This window comes from Pelodiscus sinensis, chromosome 1 (assembly GCF_049634645.1).
Source record: "Pelodiscus sinensis isolate JC-2024 chromosome 1, ASM4963464v1, whole genome shotgun sequence".
NCBI classification, from domain to species: Eukaryota; Metazoa; Chordata; order Testudines; family Trionychidae; genus Pelodiscus; species Pelodiscus sinensis.
In genome coordinates this window covers 137,427,061-137,440,640 of record NC_134711.1, presented here as the reverse complement: position 1 = coordinate 137,440,640, position 13,580 = coordinate 137,427,061, and the positions used below count along the sequence as shown (strand labels likewise).

Below are 13,580 nucleotides of genomic sequence, written 5' to 3'. Positions count from 1 at the left end.
TGGGGCCGGGGGAGCTGCGTGAAGTTTCCTCTGCCCCCCCCCCCCCGCCCTGCGAGGAGTGCATGGCACTTCAAAGTGCAGGGCGGGGCAGGGCAAAGGATGCTTTGTGCAGCTTCCCTGCCCCCAGGTCAGTCAGGGCCTGGGGCGGGGGAAGTGCGCGAAGCCTCCTGCTGTCCTGCAAGGAGCACAGAAGTGCTGTGTGCTCCTAGCGGGAGGGGTAGGGCAGGAGGAGGTTTCGCATGCTCCCCCCGCCCCCAAACCCTGATTGGCCTGGGCGTGGGGGAGTGTGCAAAGCCTCTTCCCACCCTGCCAGGGACATGGGTGCCTAATGGGAAGTGGGGGGCAAAGGGGCTCCCCCACCCCCAGACTAATCATGGTCTGTGGATGGGGAAGCCAGAAGCATCCTGGCCCCGTCCCTTCCAGTTCAGGCCCTGTCCCTTCTGGGGTGGCCCCTGGCCAAAAATTATTGCCCACCCCTGTTTTACTCTCTTTGGGTATGTCTATGCTAGCCACCCTAGTTTGAACTAGGGTGGCTAATGTAGTCATTCGAACTTGCAAATGAAGCCCGGGATTAAAATATATCGGGCTTTATTTGCATGTTCCTGGGTGCCGCCATTTTTAAATGCCCGGTAGTTCGGACTCCCTGCCTGCGGCTACACACAGCACGGGCTAGGTAGATCAAACTAAAGCCCCTAATTCGGACTACTGTTACACCTCATTGCAGGAGGAGTAACGGTAGTCTGAATTAGGGGCTTTAGTTCTAACTACCGAGCTCATGCCGCGTGTAGCCGCGGGCAGGGAGTCCGAACTACCGGGCATTTAAAAATGGCGGCGCCCAGGAACATGCAAATAAAGCCCGATATATTTTAATCCCAGGCTTCATTTGCAAGTTTGAATGACTACATTAGCCACCCTAGTTCAAACTAGGGTGGCTAGTGTAGACATACCCTCCTAGTGCTCACAGAATGAAACACTCTCCCTCCAAGCTCCTGCATCTCAGGCCAGAGGACAATTTGCGGGGAAATCTGTAGTGAGTCACTGGAGCCAGTTATAATTTGTATGGGTGTGGAGGCATTAATGGAATTATTTTTACTCCTAATCCACCTTCTCCCCGACTCCCCCTTCTCCAAAAAGCAACTAACTCTCCCCATTCCCATCCTGCCTAAAAATGACCTATTCTCACTTTCCGCATTCACCATGAGCCCTTCCTGAAATCCCCAATCCTAGACTGCCTTCCACTCCACCCAATATGAGCTCCCACATCCCCCTGTTTCCTTGAAGTCTTCTTCTTCCCTGCTTGGAAAGTGTCTGGTAGTGTAAAGAGCACAAGTTTGGTGGCAGTGTACTCAGGGGGAGAGCAAGGGAGGATAAATTCAAGCCCCTGCTTCACATCAGGCAAGAGCTCGGACTAGAATTGGGTTCTCCCACAATCTAGGTCAGTGTTTCTCAAAGTGGTCTGCAGCTCCACTCTGAGGGTATGTCTACACTACAAAGTTAGTTCGAACTAACTTTCATAGGCGCTACACTAGCGCTCCGTTAGTTCGAACTTAATTCGAACGAAAGGAGCACTTAGTTCGAACTAGGTAATCCTCATTCCACGAGGATTAAGCCTCGTTCGAACTAGCTAGTTCAAATTAAGGGGTGTGTAGCCCCTTAATTCGAACTAGTGGGAGGCTAGCCCTCCCCAGGTTTCCCTGGTGGCCACTCTGCTGCCACCAGGGAAACTCTACTGCCCCCCTCCCGGCCCCGGACCCCTTAAAGGGGCACGGGCTGGCTACGGTGCCCATGCCAGGTGCAAGCCTGCCAGCACCCAGCCAGCAGACCCTGCACCTGGCACAGATCGAGCCACCCACCCGATGCTCCCCAGCTCTCCCCCTCTTCCTGGGACCAGGCTGGCGGCTCCCGGGAGCTTGCCCGGGACCGCAAGAGGCGGGCACCCGCTTGGACTAGTGCGGACATCGTGGACCTTGTCCACGATCTCCGCACTAGGCACAGGAAAGTGGCCGTCTAGGGCAGGAGAGCTGCCAGCCTGGCCACCCAGGAGCAGGTGTGCATGAAAATCAAGGGGGTCCACTGAGACCCCCGACCCTGAGCCCTGAGCTTACAATGGCCGTCCTGGGTCAGACCAAAGGTCCATCTAGCCCAGTAGCCTGTCTGCCAACAGCGGCCAACCCTAAGGAACCTGGAGGGGATGGACCGAAGACAGTGACCAAGCCATTTGTCTCGTGCCATCCCTCTCCAGCCTTCCACAAACCTTGGGCAGGGATACCACTCCTACCCCGTGGCTAATACCACTCCATGGACCCAACCTCTATGACTTGATCTCACTTCCCTTTAAACTCTGTTCCAGTTGTAGCCTTCACAGCCTCCTGCAGCAAGGAGTTCCACAGGTTGACGCTTTACTTTGTGAAGAAGAATTTTCTGTTACTAGTTTGAAGCCTGCTACCCATTCCTTTCCTTTGGTGTCCTCTAGTCCTTCTTTATGGGAACTAATGAAGAACTTTTCTGTATGCACCCTCTCCACCCAACTCCTGCTTTTAGAGACCTCTATCCTGTCCCCCCTCCGTCTCCTCTTTTCTAAGATGAAAAGTCCCAGTCTCTTTAGCCTCTCTTCATATGGGACCTGTTCCCAACCCCTGATCATTGTAGTTGCCCTCCCCTCTCCCAGCCTCTCTCTTCCCCTCTCCCACCTCCTTTTCCCAGTCATCCCCAGTTTTGTTCAATAAAGACAGATTCCATTTTGGAAGACACTTTATCTTTATTTTGTACATCAAGAAGAGGGGCTAGGGAAGGGTAAGTGGAAGGAGGTGAGGGAGGAATGGGGTATGAGCCCCCGATGGGGAGGACTGGGCTGGATCTGCAGGCTTCTGGGGGTGGAAGCTCTCCTGCAGCCCCCCAATTGTCCCCTCTCCCCAGATGGCAGCCTGCGGCACGTGCATCCGGTCTGATGGCCGAGTGGTGTGATGTGCCCAGTGTGGGTACTCCGGGCAATCCAAGCCAGGACTGCTTTGCAAGCGGGGCACCCCTGAGAACTGTCTGTCCGGGGTGGGAGTCGGGTCCTTTTAAGCACAGCCCTCGGCTAGCCTGAGACAGCATCTCCACGCTCTAAGTCCTCCTCTGATGCCCTGCCGGCACTGCTTCCGGCCATCCTTAAGCCCGGTTCAGGGTCCACTTAATGTGGACATGCTAGTTCGAATTAGCAAAACGCTAATTCGAACTAGTTTTTTAGTCTGGATCCGTTAGTTCGAATTAGCTTAGTTCGAATTAACTAATTCGAACTAAGTTAGTTCGAATTAACGTTGTAGTGTAGACGTACCCTGAGAAACCTGCTAACTGGCTGCTCCCATTTGTTTATTGATTGGCTCCGCAGCCATGGAGCCTCATGGCTCCCATTGGCTCCAGTTTGCCATTGGCAGCAGAGGGGAGCCGCAGGAAGCAACGTGGGCCGGGCTGTTGCTTCCCACAGCTCTTCTTGGCTGCAAACAGTGAACCAGAGGCAATGGGAGCTGCAAGGCTCCATGGCTGCAGAGCCAGTAAATAAACAAACTGGAGTGGACAGTTAGCACGTTTCTTAGTGTGGATCCGCAGACCACTTTGAGACACACTGACCAAGGTGAGGGGCCTAACTCTTAGACTCTTTTGGGACAGGGATTAGGGTGCTCTCATTTTCCACAAAAAATAAGAAAGGTCTCTATTTTGTCTGAGAATAAGGTGGGGAAAAATTAAATCTCAACATTTTCACAGTATGAGAAAGCGGTTCCTCACCCTGCTCTACCAACTCTGCCCTTCACTTGTTGCTGTGCCAGTTTTTCCATCTGTAGAATGGGAACAATAACGGAGACCAACCTCAATACATTTTTTGAGGTTTTTAGTTGAAAAGTGCCAAGTAAACATAACGGCTACGTCTAGACAGGCATGATTTTCCGGAAATGCTTTTAACGGAAAAGTTTTCCGTTAAAAGCATTTTTGGAACAGAGCGTCTAGATTGGCATGGACGCTTTCCGCAAAAGCACTTTTTCCGGAAAAGCGTCCGTGCCAATCTAGACGCGCTTTTCCGCAAAAAAGCCCCAATCGCCATTTTCGCGATCAGGGCTTTTTTGCGGAAAACAAATCTCAGCTGTCTACACAGGCCCTTTTGCGCAAAAGTTTTGCGCAAAAGGACTTTTGCCCAAACGTGAGCAGCATAGTATTTCCGCAAGAACACTGACAATCTTACATGAGATCGTCAGTGTTCTTGCGGAAATTCAAGCGGCCAGTGTAGACAGCTGGCAAGTTTTTCTGGAAAAGTGGCTGATTTTCCGGAAAAACTGGCCAGTCTAGACACAGCCAACCTGTTTGACTCTATTGCACCAAATGTGTGCTAGAGTCTTTATAGATATGAAGACAAGGACCCTGCCCTGATGAGTGTATAATCTATACAAATGACACAAAGACTTAAAATGGTGGATAGGAGCAATGATTTTATTACACAAGTTATGATTAATACAAGATATCATATTGTTCATAGGATATATTCTGTATGGATATTATTTTCAGACTTGGATGCTTAAAGTTAGGTATATACATCTATATTTACAAGTACAAGATTGAATCTCCTATTGAGTTTATTGGAAGAGCTACAGTCACTTATGTGGGTCCTGAGATGAGATCAGAAACCAATTTCTGACCTGCAGCCCTGTCTGCAATTACAACCGGTGAAGAAAATTGTAGATGAATATGAATTGTTTTTAGCTTTACACCTCACATAGCTCTCCTTGATTGCAGGAGTCCTTGAGCTCTCAAAATCTTTCAGTCTGAGATGACATGGCAGAGTTGGCACCACCTGATTTTGTCATGGCCAAGAGATTCCACATGTTTGGATCATTGTAAATGTGGTGGTTAGCCTTGAGAGAGTCATTGTAACATTTTCTTGATCTATCCCTAGACTGAACAAGAAAATTAATTAAACAGGAGCTAATTTTTCAAACATGTTATCAAGAATGTAAATTTATTTGTAATTTGATTTTCAGATTTGGGTCCTTAATCACCTCCATCTGTATGTAGGCAACCAAATATTAGTTCTAGGCCCCTACATACTGATTTTTGGCAGCAAAATCCCTATTTGATGCCTATATCAGCCTGATTGTATATCCTACTGGAATTTAAAAGTGCTGCAACTACTCTAGTTGTGTCCTGCAACAACAGACCACTCAAAGACATTGACAAATTTTGCTACTGAGGCCATGTCATTTTACTAGATAGAGTGATTAACAATAACGTTATGATGTGCATAGGTGCAGCCAGTGATACTTTTGGAAAACTTCAGTGTAGTCTATGAAATGAATATGGTGTCAAACTGCAAATAAAAATGGATGTTTACTACACTATTATCATCAGCAAACTTCTCTATGTTTGTGATACATGGACTGCTAATCAAAACTGTGCTGGGAACCATTCCACCTATGATGTCTGTCATGGTGGATAATGGGAAATAAATGGTAAGATTTGGTTCTAAACCCCAAGGTCCATGAGTGCCGCAGCCTCACAGGCATTGATGCTTTTATAGTAAGGGTACGTCTAAACTACATGGCTCCGTCGACGGAGCCACGTAGATTTGTTGTTTTGGCAAAGTCAAATGAAGCCGCGATTTAAATGATCAGCTGTTTGTCCGCTCAGCGCGCTAGTCTGGACGCTCCCCTGCCGACATCAAAGCCCTTTGTCGGCAGCCCTGGTAAACCTCATTCCACGAGGAATAACGGGGCTGCGACAAAGGGCTTTGATGTCGGCAGGGGAGCGTCCAGACTAGTGCGCTGAGCGGACAAACAGCTGATCAGCTGTTTGTCGGCTCAGCGCGGCAGCCATGTACAGGCAGTCCCCGGCTTACGCGGATCCGACTTATGTCGGATCCGCACTTACGAACGGAGCTTTCTCGCCCCGGAAGTCGGGGCGAGAAAGCCCCGTTCATAAGCTGCTCCGGTGCCCCTGGTCTGCTGGAGACCGTCTCCAGCAGACCAGGGGCACCGGGCGGGTTCCCGCGCTTCTGAGGCTTTGCCAGAGCAAAGCCTCAGAAGCGCGGGAACCGCTGCTGCTGCCCCTTGAGACCCGGTGCCTGTGGTCTGCTGGGGACGGTCCGCTTTGACTGAAGCGGCAGCAGCGGCGGTTCCCCGCTCTGGCAAAGCCTCAGAGGCGCGGGACCCCCCCGCGGCTGCGGCTTCAGTCCGGGGGCCTGTGGTCTGCTGGGGACCGTCCCCAGCAGACCACAGGCACCCAGACTGGAGCGGCAGCCGTGGCAGGGTCCCGCGCCTCTGAGGCTTTGCCAGAGCAAAGCCTCAGAGGCGCGGCACCCCGCTGCCGCTGCGGCTCTGCTCCCCGTGTCCCTGGTCTGCTGAGGGGGTGGGGTGCAGCTAGTGTGCTCCCCCCCCCCCCAGCAGACCAGGCTTTTGTTTTGGACTCTGGGGCAGAGCAGCTGGGGCGCTGCCGATTGGTCCTGCAGCGCCCGTGGGCACTACTGGACCAACCCGGCAGCACCCCAGCTGCTCTGCCCCAGGTCCTGATTCAGCCGCTGCTGGTCAGTTTCAGCAGCGGCTGAATCAGGACGTCTGGGGCAGAGCAGATGGGGTGCTGCTGGGTTGGTCCAGTAGCACCCCAGCTGCTCTGCCCCAGGCGTCCCCAAGTCAGCTTCTGCTGAAACTGACCAGCGCTGACTACAGGAAGCCCCAGGCAGAGTTGCTCTGCCCCGGGCTTCCTGGAATCAGCTGCTGATCAGTTTCAGCAGCAGCTGACTTGGGGACGCCTGGGGTTCTTAAGTTGATTCTGTATGTAAGTCAGAACTGGCGGTCAGTTTCAGCAGTGTCTGAATCTGGACGCCAGTTCGCCAGTTCCGACTTACATACAGATTCAACTTAAGAACAAACCTACAGTCCCTATCTTGTACGCAACCCGGGGACTGCCTGTACATTTAAATGAAGTCGCGATCATTTAAATCGCGGCTTCATTTGACTTTGCCTATATGTCTAATCTACATGCCTCTGACGACAGAGGTATGTAGTCTAGACACAGCCTAAGAGCATAGCTGAGATGGTGCAGTCATGTGGTCTGTAGGTCTGACAGTGGAATATCAAAGGCTGTCTTGTACTGAGAATTGCAGACTGGAAGTTGTTCTAGAACAGGGGTCTCCAACCTTTTTAACCACAAGATCACTCTTTCAATTTAAGTGCAGTGTAAGATCTACCTCAAACCCAAATACCCTGGCCCAGCTTCCTTCCTTACCTCTCTGAGGCCCCGCCACTCCCCTTCTCTGAGGCCTCACCCTGCTCACTCCATCCCCCTTCCTCCTCGAATCTCATTCACTTTCACCAGGCTGGGGTAGGGAGTTGGGGTGCAGGCTCTGGTCTTGGGACAAGGGGTTCAGACTGTGGGAGAGGCTGCCCTGAGGGTAGGGAGGTGGGGTGAGTTTTAGAGGGGGATAGAGTATTTGCCTGGGGAGCTCAGGGCTGGGGGCTCAAGTCCTGTCCCCCACCAGCAGCTCAAGTCCTGCCAAAACAGGATAAGAGACCCTCTGAAGATAGGGAGGTGGGACTCCCTATCTTTTGAGTGGACTAGGGGATACAGCATTTGCCTGGGGAGTGCAGGGTTGGGGGGGCTTAAGTCCTGCCCCCCTCCCTACCCACCCACCCACCTGCTCTGGGAGCAGCTAGACAGCCAACATAGGCTGCCCCAGGAATGGAGCTGGTTCCTGCATTAGGAAGGCAGGATAGGGGACCTGCAGGAGGTAGGGTGAATTCTGGAGTGGCCTAGGGGATAGGGTATTTACCTGGGGAGGATAGGACTGTGGGCTCAAATCCCACCTCTCCTGAGAACAGCCAGACAACTACCCCAGGGATAGAGCAGTGGAGCCAAGGTAGGCTTACTCCTGAAAGCAGCTGGCATGTACAGCAGTGGCTCCCTGTACTGCCCCTCATATACATGTACTAACTCTACAGCTTTTACTGGCCATGGGTCTCCATTATTGATCAATGAGAACCACAGGAGCGGTGTCCACAGGCAAGGACAGCATGTGGAGACACCCTACTCTGCCTTTCTCAGGGGCTGCAGGGACAAGCCAGCCACTTCCAGGAGCAGCAATTACCATGGGGATAATGATTCCAGCCACAACAGGTTCGGCATTTTAGAACTCACTGCTCAAAGAATTAAATTTAAGTGTAAGAGAGAAATGAAAGTTATGAAATGCACAGACCAGTCAGAAACCAAAACTAACCCACTTTGCAAGCAATAGAAGCAGTAACAACCCCCCCATGTACGTGTTGAGTCAGGAGATGAGAGTGAAGGACAGTTGGTGTTTGTGAGAATGGCAGAGATTTGCATTGCCAAGCTCCCTCCATCCCCATCTCGCTGTGTGGAGATGGGCTACAGAAGAGGGGGGAGGAGAGACCCTGTCATCAGCCCCCCTCCTTCTTCCTCCCACACCCTGCACAGCATTCAGGAGGCTCCCAGGGGGGCAGCTCCAAGGTAGCGGGCAGGAACAGCATGACAGATGGAGAGGCAACTGAAGTGCCAGCACTTGATAGTGTCCTGGCCAAACCCATCAGGATCATCTGTCAGAGGCTCCAAGATCTACTGGTAGATCCCAGTCTACTGGTTGGTGACCACTTCCTTAGAGGCTCAAAAGAGAAAAAGCAAATAAAGAGTTATAATGCGTTTTTTCAAAAAAAAATCTCATTATTTTGGGGCCTGATTGCTGACTTGCACTTAGGGTTAGCAACACTGAAAACCCCAATCTCCTTTTCCTCTGCACCCTATGTCCTTGCCAATTTCCTATTCCCTCCCCCAGTTCTCCTCAAATCCAATTCCTAAATCTAACTAACTTTTCTTTTCTAGCATGAACATATCAAACTCTCATTCTCTCTCCTGCTTCTCCTTATGAAGGAGCATTGGGGCATATGGGAGTTATGTTTTGCTGGGTGCAGAAACCTAGTGCCAGGCTAGTTTTTGAGTGATTGCATCTCCAGACTTAGTGAAACCTCTGAGCTGCCCTTGAACATTAGTGCTCACCTAAAAAATCCTTTCTGAGGACTCACTCCAGCACCGCACCCTGACTTCACCCATCTGGAGCACAAGAAGACTTAGAACCAATCTTTAAAACTCCATGTAAACCCAACTTCAATTTGTACCCAGAGCTGAGCTCTCAAATGGTGACAAACTTGGCATTAATGAGACGGAAGAGGCTAATGTAAAGCTGATATGCTTTACATCAGTCATAAAGGGCACCTGTCCTTTGAAAATTGTCTCACTCTTAATCACACACCAGAGCTCCATATTTATCATCTCTCAGTAACTTCGGAAAACAGGTGTTGGGTTTACAAATTAAGGACGTGCTTTTTTCCTAGCTGTCAGTTCCACAGCTCAGCCTTTCGTATAATTTTTGCAGGTAATACCAAACTGGGAGGGGTTGCGAGCACTTCGGAGGACAAAAGCGGCCGCTCTTGCGCAAAACTTGCGGCCTGTCTACACTGGCTGTGTGTTCTTGCGCAAGTAAACTGACGTTCTAATGTATGAAATCAGGGCTTCTTGCACCAGAACACTGACGCTCCCGCTCAGGAATAAGCCCTTTTGTGCAACTGTTCTTGCGCAAGAGACCAGTGTAGACAGGCAACATGAATATCTTGTGCAAGAAAGCCCTATGGTTAAAATGGCCATCAGTGTAGAGATCGTCTACACTGGCAAGGATGCTCTTGCGCAAAAGCACATGCCAGTGTAGACGCTCTCTTGCGCAACTACTTTGACGCAAGAGCTCTTGTGCTAAAGAGTTTTTGTGCAAGATCACGCCAGTGTAGTCGTAGCCGATAAGAATTCAAAGTGGCCTTGACAAATTGGAGAATTGCTCAGAATTCAACAAGATGAATTTAATAAAGATAAGTGCGCAGCACTTCACTTAAAAAAATCAAATGCATAAATACAAAATGGTAATGCTGCTGAATCTGGTGATTATAGTGCATCATAAATTGAATGTAAGTCAACAATGTGATGCAGCTGTGAAAAAAAGGTAATATAATTGAAGAGTGCATTAACAAGCGTGTTCTGTATAAGACACAGAAGGTAGTTGTCTTGTTCTACTTGGTACTAGTGAGGACTTAGCTAGAGTTCTATGCTTTGGGAAAAGGTGTGGTTAAACTGAAGAGAGTCCAAAGGAGAACAATAAAGATAAAAGGTTTAGAAAAAGAAAGACTAAAATAACTAGGGCTACATCTACACTGCAGGCTTCTTGTGCAAGAACTGTTTTGTGCAAGAGTTCTTGCAAGGTCTTGCACAAGAGCATGTCTGCTGCCATGTGCTTTTGTGCAAAAGCATCCATGGCAGTGTAGATGCTCTCTTGCGCAAGAAAGCTCTGATGGCCATTTTAGCCATAGGGGTTTCTTGCACAAGAAACTCCTGTTGCCCGTCCACACTGCCTTCTTGCACAAGAGCTCTTGTGCAAGAGGACTTATTCCTAATGGGGAGAGGAATAACTCTTGTACAAGAAGCCCTCTGTTCTGATGCTTTACTGTAAATTTACTTGTGCAAGTATGTGCGTGCAGTGTAGACACTCCGCAAGTTTTTGTGCAAGAACACTTGTTCTTGCGTAAAAAGCCTGAGGTGTACACGTAGCCTAGGAGTCTTAAGAAAGGAATAATAAAGGGTGGTACCTGATGATAGGCTTCAAATGTGTTCAGATGTTGATCAGTTGTTCTTCATGTCAAGGCAAGAACTAATGGGATTAATGTACAGCAAGGTAGATTTAGGTTAAATATTAGGAAAATTTTCTAGCCATAAGGATAGTTAAGCTCTGGAACAGACTTCCAAGGGAGGCTGGGAAATACCCATCACTGGAGATCTTTTAGATCATTTGGACAGACAGTTGGTAGGAATGGTTTAGACAAGTGGTCACCAACCAGTCAGGATCTACTGGTAGATCCCGGAGCCTCTGACAGGTGATCCTGACTGGTGTGGCCAAGAGGCTACCAAGTGCCAGCAATTCAGCTGCCCTTCCTCCCACTGCTGTGTGTCTCCTGCCCTTTGCCTTGGAGCTGCCCCCTCCCTCCCCTGGGCTGTGTCTAGACTGGCCAGTTTTTCCGGAAAATCAGCCACTTTTCCGGAAAAACTTGCCAGCTGTCTACACTGGCCGCTTGAATTTCCGCAAAAGCACTGACGATCTCATGTAAGATTGTCAGTGTTCTTGCGGAAATACTATGCTGCTCCCATTCAGGCAAAAGTCCTTTTGCGCAAAACTTTTGTGCAAAAGGGCCAGTGTAGACAGCTCAGATTTGTTTTCCGCAAAAAAAGCCCCGATCGCGAAAATGGTGATTGGGGCTTTTTTGCGGAAAAGTGCGTCTAGATTGGCACAGACGCTTTTCCGGAAAAAGTGCTTTTGCGTTAACGAAAACTTTTCAGTTAAAAGCATTTCCAGAAAATCATGCCAGTCTAGACGTAGCCCTGGAGTCTCTTGCTTGCTGTGCAGAGCAGGGCAGGGAGAGTAGGGGACACTGGTGTCAGGATGCTCCCCTCTCCCCCTATGTTCTATTTCCACAGACTGGATTGAGGAGCACAGCGTTTGGGATGGAGGGAGTTTGCTGGCTGCTTTTGAGAGTGGTGCAGGGCCAGAACAGGGGTGAGCCTGCCTTAGCCCCACTGCACCACCACCCAGGAGCCACGTGAGGTAAGCAGTGTCCAGCTGGAGCGAGATTCCCAACCCCTGCCCCAGTCACAAACTCCCGCCTACACCCAAAACCCCTGCCCTAGCCCTAAGTCCCCTAGTCCCCAACTCCTTTACAGAGCTTTTACCCCAACTCCCTACCCCAGGCTCATCTCGGAGCCCCTCTCACACTCCAAATCCCTTAGCCCAAGACCAGATCCTGCACCCCAACCCTCTGCCCCTGCCTGGTGAAAGGGAGGGAGGATGGGGGAAAGAGGGAGGACAGAGTAAGCAGGGGTGGGGCCTCAGAAAAAGGCATGAAGGAGGCGGGGACAAGAGTATTTCGGTCTGAGGTAGATCTTGGATTGCACTTAAATTCAAAAAGAGATCTTGTGCTTAAAATGGTTGGAGACCCCTGGTTTAGACCAAATGAAGTTACCCACTCCATCTTTGATCAGAGCAGGGATGGTCCCTAAGGGGTTCCCACCATGTTTACACAGATGCTTTAGAGGAGGCATAGCATTTAATTGCTCCCCAAATTATCTTCCTCGTTGTGGGACCATGCCTCATTTTAAAATCAGAGCTTAGTAATAAAGGAATTTCTTGGACTTCCTGTAGAAACTGAGGGCATGTTCTGACCTAAACAGAGGGATGTAAGGTGAGATTTTGGTAATCCATATGCTATGTCTAGACTGGCATGATTTTCCGGAAATGCTTTTAACGGAAAAGTTTTCTGTTAAAAGCATTTTCGGAAAAGAGCATCTAGATTGGCACGGATGCTTTTCTGCAAAAGCACTTTTTGCGGAAAAGCGTCCGTGCCAATCTAGACGCGCTTTTCTGCAAAAAAGCCCCGATCGCCATTTTCGCGATTGGGGTTTTTTTGCGGAAAACAAATCCGAGCTGTCTACACTGGCCCTTTTGCGCAAAAGGTCTTTTGCCTGAACGGGAGCAGCATAGTATTTCCGCAAGAAGCATTGATTTCTTACAGTAGGAAGTCAGTGCTTTTGCGGAAATTCAAGCGGCCAGTGTAGACAGCTGGCAAGTTTTTCCGGAAAAGTGGCTGCGTTTGCGGAAAAACTGGCCAGTCTAGACACAGCCATATTGTATCAGTGGGGAAAAGGTCAGAAGGTTGGCTCATGGGAAGGGAATATAGAGCCTTTCCCAACTACTGCAGTAGTTCCAATCCAGCTCTATGATGTATGTGTTGGGGGTGGTGGCTGGCTTAGATGGGGGAGTGAAATAAGTGGGTACAGAGCTTTTCATCTATCAGGCACAAGGGCAACAGTATTAACTGTGAGAGTTAGTCCCTCTCTGTTCCTTGGTCACAGCTTGCAATGAGCTGGGTTTTCAATCAAATTCACTGCAATTGATACTAATCAGATGATGATTGTATGGAGTACAGAGACAAACCCTCCCTCCTTCACCCTCCCTCTCAAAAAAACCCCACTGGGTCATCTCTGCAGGGTGGAGGTGCGGGCAGGAGCACGCGACGTGCTGTACCTGCCTGCAGCTGCCAGTGGTGCCTGGACGTATCCCTAGAGGGGCCATCCCATGACATCATCTTTCATTGCACATGGATCTGTCATTCCTGCAGGCTCCAGCGCGGGCTTTGCAGGCCAGTCCCCAGGGGGCCCCTTTCCCCGTGCAACAGCCCCGCCGGGCTGTGCCCCCGAAGGAGGCGTGTGACTGCACCGCTCGCTCCCTCTCCCCGCAGGTGGGGGCAGCGGAAGGGGAGGGCGAGGCAGAGCGCGCAAGAGGAAGAGGACACTGCAACCTACTTGAATAATTGATAGCGCGAGGGGGGAGCGCCTGCGGGAGCAGCTGGACTCCCCGTGTCTCCATCCGCTCAGCAGCCGGGGATGCGAGAGGCCGGCTCAGGTAGGGGGCTCCGCTGCCTTTCAGTCTCTCCTCCCTGCGATGCCAATTAAATGCG

The 13,580-nt window shown here is 50.3% G+C and overlaps 1 protein-coding gene and 1 long non-coding RNA gene across 7 annotated transcripts in view; one reads left to right on the top strand and one right to left on the bottom strand.

Annotated features, from left to right (window-relative positions):
* Nucleotides 1-4,505: 4,505 nt before the first annotated feature.
* On the bottom strand, nt 4,506-13,549 carry LOC102455755 (uncharacterized). Its single transcript, XR_331222.4, has 3 exons — nt 13,426-13,549; nt 10,662-10,723; nt 4,506-4,925 (listed from the first exon to the last, which is right to left on the bottom strand). It is a non-coding gene; the product is annotated as an uncharacterized LOC102455755 (long non-coding RNA).
* The window catches only part of LOC102455908 (rap1 GTPase-activating protein 1), a 78,484-nt gene continuing 78,289 nt past the window's right edge, over nt 13,386-13,580 (top strand). For all 6 annotated transcript variants that reach the window (XM_075903319.1, XM_075903341.1, XM_075903337.1 and 3 more), the window contains exon 1: nt 13,386-13,525. The gene's annotated coding sequence lies outside the window, so the exon portion shown is untranslated. The remainder of the gene's footprint in view (nt 13,526-13,580) is intronic.